The following is an 18,571-nucleotide window of genomic DNA, read 5'->3' on the forward strand; positions in this document are numbered from 1 at the left end:
GTAATATTGGCATGAGAAAAACTGAGTAAATGTTAGAATCCCAATAGAGAAAAACTCATAAATAACTGGAAATGGTATATGTGATAAATTTTATACTTTAAATTATTGAGATCAGAACAGATTCAAATACATTTGTCTATTAATACAATTGTCTAGTCTCGCGGGGGGAAATGTTAGATTTCTTTTTCTCACCATGCACACTGGACTTCTCTTATATCAGCAGCTATATTCTTACAATTTCTTATGTCTTCCTGTATATATTCACATTTATAAAACCACACATTAGTTTATCTTCATAAAAATGATTAGGAGCCAAACAGAAGGAAAAGGAAAGGAGGAAGGAAAAAATAAGAAGAAGCAGGGAATGAGGAAGGAAGGAAGGAACGAAGGAAAGAAGAAGGAAGGGAGGGAGGGAGGGAGGGAGGAAGGGAGGGAGGGAAAAACAAACCAAAAAAAGAAAGGTAAGAAGGAAGAAAGGACAGTTTTGGACCAGAATGGAAGTTTGATTGGATGGAAAGGTTATAAGCTAATAGAACAGATCAAGTATGATTTTCATTTTCCAGCTACAAGCTTTGAAAATTGAAGAAAAGAGAAAAAAGGTGATTTAGAATTTTATTATATTTAGAGAGGGAGAAGTTGATAATTACTTTGAGATACCTCAATTTCTTTTTCCTATTTTTCCCTGATTTTAAGAGAGGAGGCCAGGTTTTACAATTTAACATCCAAAATCAAATTTTATACTCAAGAATTCTAGAAATTTTATATCCAAAGTAATCCAAATTTTTATAGTGCTTTAAATTTTAAAAGATTATAGTAGAAAATCCTTTCTGGAGAAGATGGGTTTTTTGAATGAGAGTGAAAAAATATATGATACACACACATACACAAGCACACACAAATATACAAATTGCTGTTTGCCAGTTTATCAACAATTAGAAAAGCAGAATTAACTTTAACTAGAAATACATCTGTTTTTCAGAAGGAAGCACCCACAAATCCTTACTACCCATGTCCTTATTCTCCTTCTTACGTTGGTTTTCTCACTCTCATTGGCTTTCATAGTTGTCTCGACTTTTTAAATATCCTGTTCTCATAAATATTATTTGCTTAGATCAGATGCCTGAAATTACAGTCATTGGTAACCATGAGGATGGGTTTCCTGGGACCAGCCTCCAATTTGGTAGAATTCTATTGAAATGCCAATCAAAGTTCCAGGCAGCAGGGGAAGAAGGCCTCCGTGGGGCATTTATATTCTGAAATGTAAATTATGGTTTTCCTTGACTTCCACTGCAATCTTTAAGATGTCCTCCTCCTCCCTTTGTTCAGAAAACATTTTCAGTACAGCTGGGAGTGCAGACAAATCCGCACATAAGGAAAGTAAGACTATTAACCAACATTCTTAATGTTAAATTTTAATGTTCTTTCATATAGCCCATGTCAGCTTTTTAGTACTTTAAAAAAATCATGGATTGGGGATAATATGATAGATTCAAAATGGAATACATTTTTACTATAAATCGTGCCTGTTAAAACTTTGGAATTATGACCAAGAAACTCATTCTAGCCTGTTTGAATTGTCTACCATCATAATTAATGAACACTTCATAAATACAAATAGACAATAATCTATTTTGTAATTCAAATTGCCACTTTTAAATATTTGTTTTCCTTTGAGAAATGTTAGAAATAATGAAGAAAAAAATGCCTTTTGAGAAAAATCAGCGTAATGTATACTCATTCATTCACATACATAAAACACTGATTTCTCTATTTATATGCCTTTTGTATCTTTTCTCAACTATGGTAGATTGAATTATTTGCTTCAGTTCTTCAGCCCTCCCTATAGACTCACCTTGTCTTGTGATATTGCAGTGTCTGTCACTAAAGGTAGAGTGTATTTCACCATTGCTTGATTTTGATCAATAGGATATTTGGAGAACTGATGTGAGCAAAGGCTCAAAATGAATGATGTGCTTAAAAATGTGTAATGACTGGCTCTCCAATTATTAAAGAGCTTGGTTTCAGAATCAGTTAAACAAGATGAGGAAGTTCCTGATTTCTCATATTTGATGATATTCATGGTATAAATACTTTCACCACGGCCAACTTCATGTTACCAATGAGACATTAGTGAATGTGGAGATGGAAAGAGATTCACAGTAACATATCATGTTATGATATCTCTACTGTATAGACATACTAAGGGAGGAGACCACCCTTCATACTGTCTTATGCCCAATTTCTGCCTCCAAAGAAAGAAGAAGTAAAAATTAAAAGGCAGAAATGAAATCCACAGGCAGACAGCCTGGTACCGCACCCTGGGTCTGGTAGTTAAAGATCGACCCCTGACCTAATCGGTTCTATTATCTATAGATTACAGACATTGTATAGAAATGCACTGTGAAAATCCCTATCTTGTTTTATTCCGATCTAATTACCAGTGCATGCAGCCCCCAGTCACATACCCGCTGCTTGCTCAATCAATCACCACCTTCTCACGTGCACCGCCTTAGAGTTGTGAGCCCTTAAAAGGGACAGGAATTGCTCACTCAGGGAGCTCGGCTCTTGAGACAGGAGTCTTTGCCGATGCCCCTGGCCGAATAAACCCCTTCCTTCTGTAACTCGGTGTCTGAGGAGTTTTGTCTGCCGCTTGTCCTGCTACAATACTAGATGTAAATGACCTCAAGATCCTAGATTAAAATAATGTAGAAAAATAATTAGGAAGTGGTGAGTTTTTAATGTTTATTATTTTCTTTTTAAATATAATGTATTTATCTATACCTTTATGTAATTTAAATTTTAATAATGGCTGTATTTAACAACCACCTCAGAAAATGCTGAAAATTTAGCAATCAGGTCTTACAAGTAAATATAGCCAGCTGTGGCACATGCCTGCTGGAAATATACTTTTTAGGTTGTCCAGGCTCTTCTGTACCTCTGCCATTGCTCTCAGAAGAATGTGCCCTGCCTATTCCACTGCTTCAAGGAAGATGAAGACACATGGAACAGTGTCTTTATACCCCAGCTAACTCAAAGGCCTGCAATTCAAAGAGACAAGCTTGCTAAGTCTTGTCTTCATCAGTAGACTCACAGCTGCAACAGCTCCAGGAATGAAGGGGGGCTATTTCTTTTTCTTTTTTTTTTTTTTAATTATACTTTAAGTTTTGAGTTGGAAGGTAGTTTGTTACATAGCATCATTGCAGTAATAGATGACTAATGTACCAATCTCTTTTTGAGAGGTAAAAAGCAATGACTATTTTTTTATATTAAAAGGACCATTGAGATATTTATTATATTATTATTAACTGAGATTATTAATTTTGTATTATAGATGGAATTTAATCTACAAAGATATAAAAGCATATACTGGATCATCTGTTTGATCAACAAATTAGCAGAGATTATCTCATAACTTCAATGACTGTGTTTGATTGGCATTTGTGATTATTTTGATGCCAAGTGAATATTCATGGTAGCAATATTTAAGTGTTAACGTATCAGTAAGCAAATCTGACTGACATTAGTGGGGCATATTTTAATGTCAACTTGACCAAAGTCACCTCAGGCTTATGACTATATTACATTACCAGTAATAATGATGTACTTTCCTTTGCAGTAATAAATAGCAATTGAAGATCTGTCCATAAAATGAAACTTTTGTATTTTAAGTTCTTTAATAATGTAAGACATTGGTTTGACATCATAAAAAAATGTAACAGAGGCAATGGAAGTAATTTTATTGCGGTTGTCTAATGAAAAAATAATAAAAGAGAATTTAGTGTGAGATGGTCTATTTGCAACAAGTGGAGTCCATTAGAATCAGCGGTGCCAGGGCATAGGATATTACAAGCCTACTGGCCTCAAAATGACATATCCATTAGCAGGAAGTGCATATTCACATCACAACTGACACATGTTGTTCCAGAAACATATCACTTCTTCCAGCTCCTGCCTGCTTCTTCCCTGGGTACCACTTGTTTCCCGTGCTGATCCTGCTATAATATCACTCAGATCAGGTCATATCTCTGCTCAGAACCTGTCAAATCCTTCCTGTCTCACTCGGGGGAAAGGAACAATTTCTTCTAAGGCCCTCTACGTCTCCCCACAATACTTCTCAGCCCCCTGGCTCACCTTCTCTCCCTTTTTTGTCTCCGACTTCATTTCTTCATACTGTCCCTACACTAGAAAGTATAGATCACACTACGACACATTGGCTTCCATACTGCTTTTCAAAGCCTAAATTAGAAGAGCTTTCGTTCTTGCTATTCCATCTGCTGTCAATTTTCTTCCCACACACATCCTCACCATCAAAGCCTCTAATAAAGTCATCTTGTTAGCGAGGCCTTCTCTGATCATTCTACTTGAAACGAAACATTGCCCCAAGAACTTTCAATCCCATTTCCCCTCATTATTTTTGCTAATATTCTAATATACTATGTGTTATATTATACTAATTTATTTTGCTTATGATCTATCTTCCCCCATGAGAATATAAGCTTCATGTGGTCAAGAATTGGAATCTATTTTGCTCATTGTGTATTGTCAGCAGCTAAAGAGTGTCTGCACATAATAGGTGCTCAATACATAGTTTGCTGATTAAATAAGTCCTCACTGATATAGTTGGGGGACTAGATAAGGTCATCTGTATAAAAGGTTCAGCATTATTTCTTGTCATATAGAAATCTCTTAACCACTGTTAGTGTCAGTCATAACTTTCTTCTATTTGAAGGTCGAATGTAGCTGGTAATGTGTAGAAAACAGAAGGGGGACTTCAAATGTAAGGAACAGGCACATTTTAAAATGTGCTAAAAAAATCTCTAACAGACCTTATGATTTCTCAAAACTATTTAGAAGCTTTGGACTTAACATTATAAAATAACAAATTTCAAATTCACTCAGATCTCTCTCCATTTAAATTCTCAAGAGAAAGTAAATACAGTGACAGATGAAACAAATGTGATGAAAGTCTTACATTCTCGGGTACTTCTCCTTATGTTCAAACTCAATAAAGAGCTGACTTGTCCCTGGAGCTTTTGCCAACAAATAAACACTTTTCCTTTGCTGATCCCCTCTCTAGCCGGCTCACTAACCAGGTATTATTTCGTGCTCTTTAGTTGCTTTCTTAAAACTCTGTCCCTCAATTAGCTCACTGCTCGTGTTTTCAGCTATCACCAGTGCTCAGATTATATCCAATTTTCTCTTACTTTTTTCCTGGTTTCTTATTCTTTCTTCCCTTGTTGTTTCCACAGTATATCTATATCTAACATCAAAATTTTATTAGAAATATGAAACTGTCGCACTGAGATGTCAGCTGCCTGAGTGAGTTCGTCGTCACCCTTCTTAAATTCTGTTGCCTTGGAATAACATATCAAAGATCTCAACTCTCTTTTTTCTCACAATAATTCTGGTTTCCTCTCTTTCTCTTTTATACCTGAAGTGGTACTTATAATGTAATATATTATCATAAATGTTTCATTGTTTTCTGAATATTTATTATAATAATTATAAAATATTTCTGATATATAAAGCATATTGAGACTCAGGATGGGAAAGAACATATTAGAAAATAGTAAAGCCCATTTTATAATCGCAATGGTCACTCATACTAATGGTTGGTCATAAAAGAATATATAAATATTATTTTATATGAATATGCAGGGAAGTACTTATTCTATTTAACAGGTGCTTATTGAACATTCACTGGAAGTAAGTAGGATTCAAAGATCGATACAGAGTCAAGCATAGCTCCTGTCCTTAGTGACTTAGATCAATTAGATGTCCATAAAAAGACAATAGGAGTTCTGCATGACAGATATCATGTTCAGATTTTATATAAGGTGTTATGGAAACATAGAACATGGGCTCCTTGCCTGGCATTATGGATGAGGTTAAAACATTCTTTTTGGAGCCTGTAATTTTTGATATTCCTGTAACTAGCTTTAAAGGATGAGCAACCAGTTAAAACAACAAGATGGGAAGGAGATGGAAGTCATATCAAGCAGAGAAAATAATATGCACAAAATCTCTTGAAGTACAAGGTACCTCACATACATACAACATGTAGTGAGAATACAAAGTTTTTGAAGTTGAAAGTAAGGCAGTGATAAAATAGCACTTCCCTCATAGGAGTGTCTCCTGGGGAGACATGGAGACCCTTAGAAGCCAACAAGAGGACTAAAGCACTTAGAATAGTGCCTGACACCCAGTAAATTTAACTGTTAGCCAAATAATATGAGATTTTAAATGCTAGCCTGAACTTGGATTATGAAGAGTATCCAGAGAGTTTTAAATAAGGAAATGGCATGATAAGCTTTACTTTCTTGATAAAATACTATGAAGGCATTTTGAAGAAGAAAGACAGGAGAGAGGGAAACTAATGAGGAAGATATTCCAGTTTCCACTAGGAGATGACAAAGCCTAGGGCAGAAGTAGTAGCAGTGGACATGAGGAGGGGATGGATTCAACAATAGCTATTGAATGTGGAAGCTGAGGGAGAGGAAGACAGACCCAAGGTTGGTAGATTACATGGCTAGATGGAAGAAAGTACCATCAACTGAACTGAGGAAATTCTCCTCAGGACACTGGGGCACTTCCTGTGCATTCTGCACTAAACTTTCTAATACATGGTTCTCAACACTGTGCATGATCGACAAATATGGCTGATTATGACTGAGACTATAAAACAATGTTCTCTAACAAGGTGTATTATGACATGTGACATTAATGGATCATGTGCACTAAAAGCAAGAGCAATGTTCACCCAGTAGAATTAGCGTGGCTTTGGGTACTTAAAGAAAAGGCAGATATTAATTTTCAAAAACATACCTCTGACTAGGATTTCTGGACTGAGACTGAAAGCAATTTGTTCTGTGATTCAGCAAACTTTTTCTCCAGAGTAGTATATAGTGTGTCTGTCAGATTCATATTCTTTAATTTTTCTGTGAGATGAACATATGCTTTATAATGGTAATTTCACGTATAGGGTAAGCTACAACAGAAGTATATCATGGCCGCGTCCTAATATGGAGACCAAGGTCTAACTATTCATCTTAATTCAATAACTATTAACCCAACTTTCTTTGTCTTATTTCACATTTACCATATGCAAACAAGTGTTTTAGGGAGCGGAGAAAATGATAAAATCATAAGCTCTGTCTTGGATTAGGTCACAATTAAGCTAGACCAAATAGACAATCACAATAGAGAAAAACCTAACTGTGGCAGCAGTGTGCTTAAGACACGGGAATAGCCTGCTAAAGATTTAAGAACCAAGCGGAAGACAAGAAAATCATTGCAGGGTTTTAAAATAAGGGTGAAAAAGATCTTAGATACATTTTAGAATAATCACTCTGGCTGCAATGTGGAGAATGGATTGAACAAAACCAATATGGGAAATAGGGAGATATAATATGTGGATGCTGAATTTCCCAGTCAAGAAAGAATTAGGGCCAGGTGCAGTAGCTCACACCTGTAATCCCACCATTTGGGGAGGCCAACGAGTGAGGATCACTTGAGGTCAGGAGTTCAACACCAGCCTTGCCAACATGGTGAAATCCTGTCTCTACTAAAAATACAAAAATTAGCCAGGCCTGGTGGCATGCCCCTGTAATCCCAGCTACTTGGTAGGCTGAGGCAGGAGAATCACTTGAACCGGGAGGCAGAGGCTGCAATGAGCTGAAATTGTGCCACTGTACTCTAGCCTGGGTGACAGAGCAAGACTCCATAAATAAATAAATAAATAAATAAATAAATAAATAAATAAATATTAGTATCTTAACTAAGGCAGCAGCGTAGAATATGAAAAGAAGGAGATAATGGCCAAATGCATTTTGGATAGAGCAGAATAATGTGAAAGTAGTGGCATATTGAACAAGTCATGATGAAGGCATATGATGCCATCTAGCACCAGCCAGACAGACAGTCATATATCAGTAGAGGTGGGGTGGCATATTGGGACAGAGTGTAGGCTTCCTGAATTCATGTGCTGGCACTGCCACTGATGTAGCTGGGTGTCCATGTGAGAGACCCTTTACTTCTCTAGTACCAACTTTATTAAATTATTGTGATGATTTAGTGAGTTAGAATATAAAAATGCTTAGAATAGTGTCTGACATACAGGAAGCAAGTGAGTGTTAGTAATTATCTTGTTCCAACATTCAGGTACACAGGTTCTGGAGGCATCATGATGCAGCTCTGAGAATTTCCAGGTCCTATGCATCTTACGTATCCTAAATTTGGATGATTTCATGCCAGAAGGCTAGTGGTTACCTGGGGAGAGGCTGGTACTTTTCATGGCTCTAAACTACCCAATCTTGCTACCACTCACCAGAATTTCTTCCTTCCTTTTAATTAAGGCCTTGCTGAGCATCATTCAGAAAAGTCCCTCCTGTTTAATCTGTGACTCATAGTCCAACCATTTGAACGGTACAAACATTTCCTCTGCAGGAAGGAGCAGATGCACTGGTGAAAAACAAGTAGGGGAAAATAAAGCAGGGAGCCTCATAAATGCGGAGGTAGTTGGGACTAAAGAAATCACATGTTTTTACAGACATGTTAGCTTGTACAAGTCCCTTATTCTTCATGGCACAATAATCATCGGAGACCTTTGTCTCTAAAGGAAATGAAACCAGCCACAGTTGCATCAGTTACCATCCCTGGAGTGTTGATCTGCTATTGGAAGATACACAGGGCAGGAAAGGCTTCTCTCCAGGTAGCAATAAAAGAGTTATCAACTCACTCTGGTACTCCTCTGGGACCCAGAAAAAAAAATCTAAGTCTGGCACCTAGGCTCTTTCCTGAGTGGGTTGTCATGGCAACAGGATATTAGCAACTGTTTTCAGGATTCTAGGGCCTTGGCAATTCTCATGAGTTTCTCTGCCTCAGCTTCTATGTATGCACAGACATATGGATACTAGAACTGATGCCAGAATTGAGGAGAGAATTTAAAATTCATGCCAGGATCCCTCTGGGTTACACAGGACCTCAGTTGACCTCGCAGAGTTTAGCTTGCTCTGCACCACCGCTGATACCATGACCCATCTGATTCACTGCCTGCTGGAGCTCAGTTGCTCCAGCTGTAAAATAAGGGGGTTGAAGTCAGCAAGCTCAAAGGTTAATGTCAGCTCCAGAATGCTTTGAATCTCAGTAGTTTTATAGAATTTTCTTCCAGAGTTCTTCATGGTTGATCTTGATCATGCTGTTTGAGAAATGAAAAGTCATCTTCATTAGTACTATTCTAGATAGAATCATTTGCTCTTGATCAAAGCCTTTATTGTTATTCAAATAGAACATTTAACTAATTGCATATGATATACATATTTAAGAAGGCAATGTATTTGTGTGTGTATATATTCACAGAAGCTTTAGTATACAGGCATTTCAATATTCATACATTTTATTCCTTCATTCATGATTTAATTTACTTGATCTATGACTATATGGCACGCAATGTTGTATTAACTATAAATACTTGTTTCTTTGTGCCTGGATGTATGGTTTTAACTTGAGTACAAGTTCTGTTCTTCCAAGAATTCAGAAGAAAGCTGTAATTTTTATGACTTCAGCTATTGTGTCTGTGTTACACGCTATTGTATCCTCAGCACTTTGAATAGCACTTGACAAATGATAGATGATTAACAAATGTTTGAAGAACAAGTGAATGAATGAATATATTAAAGACATAAATTGGGCCTACTTGAGTTTCTTTACATTAGAGTAAAAAGTACCTCTTGCTAAAGAACACATTAAATGTTCCAATTACCTACAGTATAATAAATAGTCCTAAAACATAGCAGCAAAAACAAAGACAACCAATTCAAAATTTCATGCTCATAGATTCAATATGTTAGGAATTCAAGAGGGGTACAGTGAAGATGGTTCTTCTCCACTTCATAATGTCTGGGGACTTAACTGGGTTGAGATCAGCTGACAGTGCCCAACAGCTGGAGACTGACAGATTTGTGGCTGGGAGATCTGCTTCCAAGATGTCTTCTTCACTCATAAGTCTGCTACCACAAGAAGATTGCTGAAAGGTTGAGATCAACTGGAACAATTGACCAGAGCTCTTAAATGAGGTTTGAAATATCTCTCTCACTTGGTGACTGGTTTTGGAGAGGGAACATCTAGAGCACAGGCATTCAAAGAGATCAAGATAGAACCTGCAAGACTTCTGTTGACTTAGCATCAGAAGATACAAGAAGTGCCACTTTTGCCATGTTTTACTGGTTGTAAGCAAATCACTGACACCAATCCTCCATTTTTGACTCCTCTGGAACACAGACATCGGTTGATGGCACTTCTACTGCAACAATTCCTACCTTTCATTTTATGTTTGTTTTTTATAATGTCCTGCTATCTTCTAAAATAATTCCTTCATCACATCTTTCGCCTTACCAATCCATGTTTCAGTGGTGTTCTCTCTGGTAATTATATCATCTATTGAACATTTTATTTTATATACTAAGTATTTGATACCAAAATACTTCTACTTGTATTAATTTAAAACTTCCCAATTTCACATTGCCAATATCTGCCCTTTTAAAATTTTATTTGTTGTATTTAAATAGCCATACATTTAAAGTTATTTTTTTGTAAAGAATTTGTAAGCTTCAGGTGTCTAGTCATATTGGTCTAGGGTGCCATTTCCATGATAATATATAATGTAATAGGTCAACGATCTGGCCTTGGTCCGCATCCTAACTGAGGGCAAGAAATAGGCCCAAGACTCCACAGAACGACTGTGTGTGTTCCTCTCTCTGCCACTCTCAAATGCAACTCTGTCAGAAGATCACCTTTAAATTTTTAGAGAAAAATAAAGAATATCATAAAGAGGCATTTTTCATAATTCTAATCCACCACCCACGAGATTTGGAGGAAAGGTACTAAAAAAGTAAATATTAAAGAATTGTTTTCATCAACCCTCATCCTAGCAGTTTTTTGTGCTGTTTTCATATTGTCCACTCAACACCAACAACATGGCCATTGCAATTTCTGTGAGAAGAGGTCAAGAAATAGACTCTTAAATGTCTAGTTCCTCAATTGCCTTAAGTCCGCAGACCATGCCATCACACCACACACACACACACACACACATTCATACACACACTCACACACATCTACACACACATAGAAACCAAGGCACGATAATGGCCTCACATTTCCCAAAATGTCTCTCATTCCTTTATTTTTCTAATTTCTCCAGGGTTCATTTAAGGGAGAGGTCAGCAGTTCATGTTAATTTTTATCTCATTAGGAACGGAAAGCTACTCTAATAGTTTTTCTAATGAAATATATTTTCTGAGGTGATCCACCTAAGAAAGGGATGACAAAATAATTCATTTTTTTCTAAGTGCTCCAATTATACAAGTCTCTGTAATGATATGTTAATAAGACATGCCTATTCAATGAAGCTTTTGCTGGAATTTTACTCCAGATATAACCATGATCATTATATTATTATTATTATAAAAGTTCTTGTTTATTTGGGATTTCCTATGAGCCATGTTCAAAAATATTCACCTTACATGTCTAATCATATGCAATTAAGGGCACTAAATAGGTTCCTTAGTTAGGTCATATGCAAAGTTTCAAAGTAGAACAGTCGAAAATGAAATAAAATAAAATAAAATAAGAAGCCCAATTCTTTTTTCAGTCCCTCAAAGAAAACAAATACAAACTTCTGGTAGCTGCTTTTGTTACTTTCTTAACTCTTGGCATCCATACATTCTCCAGACTCTCATTCTACACTCTCCTTCCTTGCCTACTTCTTTTTGCTTTTATATCTGTTGACTTCATTTCTTTGTTAAGTCCTTTCCGTCTTCCTCCTGAGTCTTAGGCTCAATCTCTTTTGGATTATTCTGCATCACAAAAGGTTTCTCTAGCAGAGACAGATCACACAGAAGGAATCTAAGACTTGAAAGCTGGGTTAGCAATGAAAGCATTCTCGCTGGTAGACTGGGGTGGGGAGACAACATCTCTGAGCATTTCTTGATTAATATTTTTTCCATCACATATATATGATTTCATTTGTTCTCTCAACAACACTATTAGTTAGATATCATAACTGTATTTTTTATGTGAGGCAAGCAAGTGTCACTGAGGTAAAATTGCTTGTCCAAAGTTACAATAGATGTTCTTGAAAGTAAAGAAGTGAAAATGTACAGCCAGGGTATCTGATGTTGATGCCCCCACTTTTAACCATTTACCTAGTTTGCGATACTTTTTCCTATGAAGATGTATTTTCAAAACAACATCAAAAGTTAGACCTTCATAGGAACTCTCCTCTTCCACTGAAAGAGTTTGGGTCAAGGGAGATAATGTATTTAAAAGAACCTGTCTGAGTACTCTGAGTTTGTTTCCGCTTGCTCAAGTATATTTCCATTCCCAAAGAATGGCTCACCTGAGGCCATCAGTATAATTTTACATAATTATACACATAGCCGGTGTAACAGCTATTAGCAACCAATTAGTAATAATTTGGGCAATGCTAGACATTCTCTTGCACTAAATCTTTTATCATGAAATTTTAAGTCATTAGATTAATAAATAATAAACTACCTACCAGAGATATTTGTTATAATAGACTGTACTTCAAATATGCTGTGATAAGTTCTTTAAATATAAGCAAATTATGCAACTGAAGCAGCATTTCTCACAATCCTGCTATGAATTTGAACTTATCACCAACTCAGAAAAGCCAGTGCTCATCATCTGAAACACAGATTCCATTTCCAGCTGCCATGAAATCTAGAGTAAGGTCTGACTACTCATTCAAGAGACACTCCAGGGAATACTGACAGTCACCCTACTGCAGAAACTCTGTTGTATTGGTAAAGTGGGGAATAAAAAGGAAAAATGGTGGGGGAAACTTCTAAGATATGATGATTTATCTTTACCTGTGGACCAAATCTCTTAGGAGCAAAGAAACAGCAAAAATTTGGAAAATTGTCTAGATAATGTCTTATATGCCTTCATAATCAATTCAAGGCAGTGTATTCTAGAAATAAAGCAGCTACATTTTTGTTTCCAACATGAGATAGAAGGAAAATTGAGACTACTCAACTCAAGTGTTTAGGACCTGCAAATCTGTGAAACTTAAAATCAAAATGGCAGGTTCCTTATTCCCCAACCCTGCAATATTTCAGATCAAAAATGGTTGACTTCCTGATACTCAAAAAATAGGTAATGAATTAAAAAATAAACGAACTTTATAGTTCTGTTGTGTATTTGTAGCTTAAAGTGAGTTTACAACCATTATGTACTAAAAAGAAATGGTAAGAATTAGTGCTATTACTACTTCACAAATAAAAAAGCCAAGGCACATACAAAATAGAGTGGAGGAAAAATAACAAAGATTTTAGAGCAAATTATAGAGCTAAATTCTTGCTCTTTTGCCATATAAGTTTTTAATTTGAGAATTACTCTCCAAGTTCCATTTGCTTAGCAATAAAATAATAAAAACAATTCTGGACATCTTGAAGTTTAAAGGATCGCATGAAAAGTAACAACAGGTATCCAATACATCTTCCTTTCTCCTACCCCACTGTCCCCTTTTGCTTTGGGAAAAGTATGTATGTTGATCTTGCTTGCCAAGACAATTAGGAAGATGTTTCTTTATACATTTTTCTCAGTAACTATTTTTGCTGTCAGATATAGCTTGTTAGAATTTTATTAGCTTGATAAACATTAGTCTGATAGAAATTGTCAATTAATTTTTACTGTTGACCTAATTTTTTCCTATCACTCCTACATTTGAATTCCATCCCACAGTGCTTTGCCTACTTGTCTTAGTGTCTAAGGTAAAAGAAATATTCAGTAACGCTAATCTTGCCTTTATTTAAAATTTTGATATTTTGTTCATCATCAATTTTTTTGCATTCTTTTTAAAAATATTGCTTTAAAATATTGTTTACCTCAATTACTAAGTTTTTTGGCACCTTTTAAAGTTTTCAGACAATGCAAATGCCCCACTTGCTTCATCTCAGTCCAGGCCTTGCCATTCTGCTTCTATTTTCATATGTTTAGAACACTTTTTTTTTTTTTTAACCTAGTATGAGGTGAGTCTAAATCTGGCTTAAACCAGTGGAGGATACCAGAAGTATCCAAAGTATAGATGAGGCCCCTACCATCTGTCTTTATAAGGCCCTGGAAATAAAATAACCTCTTTACTTTTTTATGACCCCAAAAATACCAAAACACAACAGGAGGCATGTTAAGCCCAGAGTTTAAACTGAGAAGATTTGATTTGGTTTCATTGTTTGCATGTTTTGTTTGCTTTATTGTTTACTTTCAGTTTTGTTTTTATTTATGTCTTTCTTTTGGCAGCAAGCAATGGATAATTTCAGTTAGTGGTTCAGGAGAGGAGATGAAGATAATCCCTTCCTTTAAAATCTGACATCCGATATTGTTGTGCCCTTCACTTCCCCAGAGGAGAGACTTACAAGAGCAACAGGCCCAGCAGCAGCAGCTCCATTAAATCTCTATCCTTATACTTTCTTCAGGGTGGCAAAAATTGAGCTTCTCAAAGTTGTCCAGAGCTTTAAATATCCCCTCCTTTATTTTCCCAAAAACATGCAAGCTTAGTAAAGACGAACTTAGGTGACACTGCAGGAGCTGAGTCCTAGTGCTCTAGGCCCAGCCTTAGCTCAGCTGGAGTCAGAGCAAGATGTATCTATGACTGGTTTGCAGAAGGTCACTGCATTGGTTACCTTGCTGACAAAAAATAAATCCTAGACTTAACACTGATAAGAAACATCATTTTGGCAGAAGCCATTTAAAATTGACCATGTAGGGAAAAAAGTAGACAATGTGACCGGCAAGAAGAATTTAGGGCTTCCAGAAATATAGTCTACATAGGAAATTAACAATAATTAATGTTCATTACCTGCTTACAAGGAACCTGATGTTGTTTCTAGTTCTTTTGTTATATTGAACTTTTACAACAACTTTTTAAGATAGTCACTATTTTTAAACTTGCTGAAGGTCACTGCTAGGTCCTGAGCTGTAGCTACTATAATATATGCTTCTCAAGTAACCAAGAAAACCCAACTTTAGGAAAATGCAAGTATTATTTGCCCATAATTCTAGTTAATGGGTGCTACATGTATGTGTATTTATGTATGTGCATATACTTAGGGAACTATCTGTGGAAGGTAGAGAGTTCCAAAGTCAAGATGGTTGGAGGACACATGTCAAAAAAAGTTAAACAGATTTTTATTGCAAACATTATCAGTGTCATGAATAGGCTAAGGTGAACAGTGATTCTCCAAGGGAAGAGTTTTAATGATAGGGTTTATGTATTAGTCCATTTTCATATTGCTGTAAAGAAGTGCCTGATCCTGAGTAATTTATAAAAGAAAGAAGTTTAATTGACTCACAGTTCTGCATGGCTTGGGAAGCCACAGGAAACTTACAATTGTGGTGGAAAAAGAAGTAAACACATCCTTCGTCACACGGCAGCAAAGAGAGAAGAGCCCATCAAAAGGGGAATAGTTCCTTATAAAACCACCAGATCTTGTGAGGACTCACTCATTATCATGAGAACAGCAGCATGGGGGTAACTGCACCCATGATTTAATTACCTCCCACTAGGTCCCTCCCATGACAGGTGAAGATTATGGGAACTACGATTCCAGATGAGATTTGGGTGGTGACACAGTCAAACCATATCATTCTGCCCCGGCCCCTCCCAAATCTCATGTCCTCACTTTTCAAAACACAATCATGCCTTTCCAACAGTCCCCCAAATTCTTAACTCATTCCAACATTAACTCAAAACTCCGAGTTCAAAGCCTCATCTGAGACAGGGCAAGTCCCTTCTGCCTATGAGCCTGTAAAATCAAAACCAAGTCAGTTACTGCCTAGATACAATGGGGGTAGAGGAATTGGGTAAATAAACCCATTATGAACAGGAGAAATTGTCCAAAAATGGGGCTATAGGCCCCATGCAAGTTCAAAATCCAATAGGACAGTTATTAAACCTTAAAGATCCAAAATGACCTCCTTTGACTCCATATCTCACATCCATGTAACTCTGATGCAAAAGGGGGTTCCCAAGACCTGGGGCAGCTCCAGTCCTGTTGTTTTGCAGAGTACAGTCATCTTCCTGGCTGCTTTCACAGGCTGGCATTGAGTGTTTGCAGCTTTTCCAGGCATGTGGTGCAAGCTGTCAACAGACCTACCATTCTGGGGTCTGAAAGATGGCAACCCTCTTTTCACAACTCCACTAGGCCATGCCCCAGTGCAGACTCTGTGTAGGGACTCCAACCCCCATTTCCCTTCTGCACTGCCCTAGCAGAGGTTCTCCATGAGGGCTCTGCCCATGAAGCACACCTCTACCTGGACATCCAGGAGTTTCCATACATCCTCTGAAATCTAGGCAGAGGCTCCCAAACCTCAGTTCTTGACTTCTGTGTACCTACAGGCTCAACACCACATGGAAGTTGCCAAGGCTTGGGGCTTATACCTTTTGAAGCCACAGCCTGAGTTGTACTTTGGCCCCTTTTAGTCATGGCTGGAATTGCTGGGAAACAAAGCACCAAGTCCCTAGGCTGCACACAGCAGGGAGCCCCTGGACCTGGTCCTGGAAAATATTTTTCCCTCCTAGGCCTCTGGGCCTGTGATGGGAGGGCTGCCATGAAGGTCTTTGAGATGCCCTGAAGACATTTTACCCGTTGTCTTGTCAATTAGCATTTGGTTCCTTGTTACTTATGCAAATTTCTGCAGCATGCTTGAATTCCTCCCCAAAAAATGGGGTTTTATTTTCTACTGCATTGTCAGGCTGAACATTTTCAAAACTTTTGTGCTCTGTCACTTATTAAATGCTTTGCTGTTTAGAAATTTCTTTTGCCAGATACTAAATCATCTCTCAAGTTCAAAGTCTCGCAGATCTCTAGGGCAGTGGCAAAAAGCTGCCAGTCTTTTTGCTAAAGCATAGCAAGAGTGACCTTTACATTAGTTCCCAATTAGTTTCTCATTTTTATCTGAGACCATCTCAGCCTGGACTTCATTGTCCACATCACTACCAGCATTTTAATCAAAGTCATTCAACAAAGTCTAGGAAGTTCTGGGAGAGGCAGGGGGCAGACAAAGAAGGGTCCCCAGAGAATCTCTGACCTGCCCCACAAGCGTTTACACCAGATGTTTTTGTGCAGCTAAAGAAACCTGCACAGTGGGCTTGCCTGGGCATCCCCACAATGAACTGGAGGCCCACATGCACTATGGGAATGGGGTGGGGCCACCAGGAATCCATGTCTTATGCAGGAGAAGAGCTTGGCCTCCTCAGCTCCTCAGCTTGACCCCCTCAGTTCAGCTCAGTGTGGTAGCCTGGTATTCAATCTGTGAGGTGGGAGTTGGCTGGCAGGAACCCTCTCTTTGCTGAGAGCTCCCCTTTCACTTAATGAATTTCACCCTCCTCACCCAGAAATGTGTCCTCATGTCTAATTTTTCCTGGTTGTGAGACAAGAACCCAGATTTAGTTGAACTAAGGAGAAAAATAATCCTGTATCAGTTCCAAATTTTCCTACATTTTCCTGCCTTTTTCTGAGCCCTCCAAACTGTTCCAACCTCTGCCTATGACCCAGTTACAAAGTCATTTCCACATTTTCGGGTATCCTTGTAGTAGCACTCCACTCTCTGTGGTGCCAATTTACTGTATTAGCCCACTTTCATGCTGGAATAAAGAACTGCCTAAGAGTGGGCAATTTATAAAGGAAATAGATTTAATTAACTCATAGTTCTCCATGGCTGGGGAAGCCTCAGAAAACTTACAATCATGGAAGAAGGGGAAGCAAACATGTCCTTCTTCACATGGCAGCAGGAGAGAGAAGTACCAATCAAAGAGGGAAAATCCCCCTATAAAATCATTAGATCTCATGAGAACTCCCTCACTATCATGAGAACAGCAGCATGGAGGTAACTGTCCCCATGATTTAATTACCTCCCACTGGGTCCCTCCCATAACACATGGGGATTATGGAAACTACAGTTCATAATGAGATTTGGGTGGGGACATGCAAAATCATATCAGTTTAAGTATAAGGTATTTGACTAGGACCATACCTTTGTGATGGGGCATGACTTCTCGGTTGCATTTCATTTTGTCCTGGCACCTTAGTAGTTAACAGCTGCTGACTGAATGGCAGCCAGAAGTTCACTACCAACAACAGGTGCATGAGTGCCACCACATTGCAGATCTCTGCCTGGTCCCCAGCTGTCACACCAACCTTAGTGTGAGTGTGGAATGTTTAACAATGCGTGGCCATGCATACCAGTCCCGAGAGAGAGAGAGATCAAGCATGAGGGAGTACTGGTGAGGCAGCCAGCTGAAAGAGCAAGTGATGACTCAGAAAAACATACAGAGCCGTTGGGGTTTCTTAATAGGCACTCACTGCCCCTAGGAAAGGGTAAGGAGAAATTTAATGGACCCTGCTGGGTCTGTTGCTATGTAAATCTCATCTCTGGGGAAGTGACTGGCACGAGAATATCAGATGTCACTGGTGCAGACATTTTGCAGATGTGTCTTGTATTTACCAGCGTGCAACCTGTGAGCAAATTCCAAATGTGTGAGCATGGG

At 37.8% G+C, this 18,571-nt stretch overlaps 1 long non-coding RNA gene across 1 annotated transcript in view; it reads right to left on the reverse strand.

Moving 5' to 3' along the window:
- LOC119625799 (uncharacterized) overlaps nucleotides 1-18,209 on the reverse strand; it is a 520,080-nt gene extending 501,871 nt beyond the window's left edge. The window contains exon 1 of the long non-coding RNA XR_005241941.1: nucleotides 18,058-18,209. This is a non-coding gene — a long non-coding RNA (uncharacterized lncRNA). The remainder of the gene's footprint in view (nucleotides 1-18,057) is intronic.
- Between the last annotated feature and the right edge of the window lie 362 nt (nucleotides 18,210-18,571).

This window comes from Chlorocebus sabaeus, chromosome 15 (genome assembly GCF_047675955.1).
Source record: "Chlorocebus sabaeus isolate Y175 chromosome 15, mChlSab1.0.hap1, whole genome shotgun sequence".
Lineage (NCBI taxonomy): Eukaryota > Metazoa > Chordata > Mammalia > Primates > Cercopithecidae > Chlorocebus > Chlorocebus sabaeus.